A 1,778-nucleotide genomic window follows, 5' to 3' on the forward strand; every position below is an offset into this window, starting at 1 on the left:
TCTAAAACCAGTACACAGTTTCAGTTGGTCATAGGAAGCATGCACAGTAAGTCCAACGAGGTTGTTTATTTGTTTGATTTAAAATACCCCAAAGCTCTCATATCCCTAAGTCTTCCCCTCGTCAATCTGCTATAGATGTCTGACATTTCAGCGTTAGATAGCGAATCATTTGTGTTAACAATCTGTTCCTCATAAGACAACATAGATCTCTATGAAACAGGCTCCACATAAATGTATCAGAAAATTCCCAATGAGACCAGTAGCCCTTAACAGCTACATTTAAAATAATTAAGGATGTTTACTCTTAAGAGAAAGAATGGGAGATGGTCATTTTCTGGATGAGATTGCTGCTCTGAGGAGGAAGACCTGGGCTTAACACCACTTTAGAAGTCTCCGGAAAGTCAACAGGGTACAAGGAAGGGACCAAACTTTGAAGGCATGTTTCACTGAATCCCACAGCTGAAGTGTAAATGTAAGGAATCCTTCAGCAAACATACCTTAATTTACCCAATTCCTATAAAGTCATCTCCTGTGCATTTGCCATATATACCTTAATAAATTTTGTCTGACCAAAAATGGTATTTTTTTACCCCATTTGGGCTTTCAAATTATGGCGATTTTTAATAATGAGAATTATATTTTAAAGAAGAGCAACTTGTTACAGTGGTATTCAGGCTTTGGGAACCCACAGAGTATTTCTATTTTAATTTTCTCATTTCTAGAAAAAGGAACAAAAAAAGTCATTCTACCCATCCTCATCCTACCCACTCAAAGTATGAGGATGAAGTTTTTATTATCCTAAAAGTGCCTCTAGCTTCTGGAGAAGAAGGTGATATTATATGACCATACTGGTCTACCTTTATTTCTGCATTTTTATATAAAATCATGACCCAAAAAAGAAACCAAATAGCAACTTCATAAATTAAAGTCAAGCTAACATCTAATATTGAGGCTTGCCGTTTATTTTAACTAGGGTGCTACCACTTCTTTGAGCCCCTATTGTCTCCATGCAAATGTTTTAGTCCCTATGATGAGATTTTATTTCTTGATAGCATTGATGCAGATACGGTCAATACTTCCAGAGCCAATATACACTCGTAATCAACATATTAGGTCTTACAATTATCCATCAATAAAAATCAATTAGAAAACTAAACAAAGTATTATTCATTTAATTATTTCTGTTCTCCTTGGTAGGTAACAGTAAATGGCCTTTCACTATATTCTGTAGAGAAGAGATAGAAACATTTGGAACGCTTCACAAATTTGTGTGTTGTCCTTGTGCGAGGGCCACGCTAATCTCCGTATCATTCCAATTTTAGCATATGCGCTGTTGAAGTGAGTACAAGATAAAAATATTTGGAAAGCAGCTGAATTTCCGATATCAATTGATTTCCTCTTCCTTTAATCTTCCTTCCTTTACCTTTTTTTTTAGAATTAGAAAGATTTGTTATTATTTTTTTATCCTTCCCTCTTAAAAAAAAAATCCCACTGAATTAACTGTATTGGGTACAAGAAGCCAGAGGGAAATTAATTCTTTAATAATACAACAGACAGAAAAGCAGTCACTCTGGTACCCCAAAGCAATTAGTGGAAGTAGTCAGAACTAGGAGAGCAGCTTGCTTGGTGGGATTGATAAGGCAGTCTGGGAAGGCAAAGGTCAATTACCAGCATAGTCAGGTAAGAAACGAATAAAAATATGTAGACAAGAGAAAGTATCAAGGAAAAGCTTGTTGGACTGAACTGTGTTCAACATGAGAACTTTCTAGCTAAGTGAG

The 1,778-nt window shown here is 35.8% G+C and overlaps 1 non-coding gene across 1 annotated transcript; it reads right to left on the reverse strand.

Moving 5' to 3' along the window:
• Window positions 1–1,242: 1,242 nt before the first annotated feature.
• Window positions 1,243–1,346, reverse strand: LOC117795489. Its single transcript, XR_004619534.1, has one exon. It is a non-coding gene; the product is annotated as a U6 spliceosomal RNA (small nuclear RNA).
• Window positions 1,347–1,778: the final 432 nt, after the last annotated feature.

Source organism: Ailuropoda melanoleuca, chromosome 1 (genome assembly GCF_002007445.2).
Source record: "Ailuropoda melanoleuca isolate Jingjing chromosome 1, ASM200744v2, whole genome shotgun sequence".
NCBI classification, from domain to species: domain Eukaryota; kingdom Metazoa; phylum Chordata; class Mammalia; order Carnivora; family Ursidae; genus Ailuropoda; species Ailuropoda melanoleuca.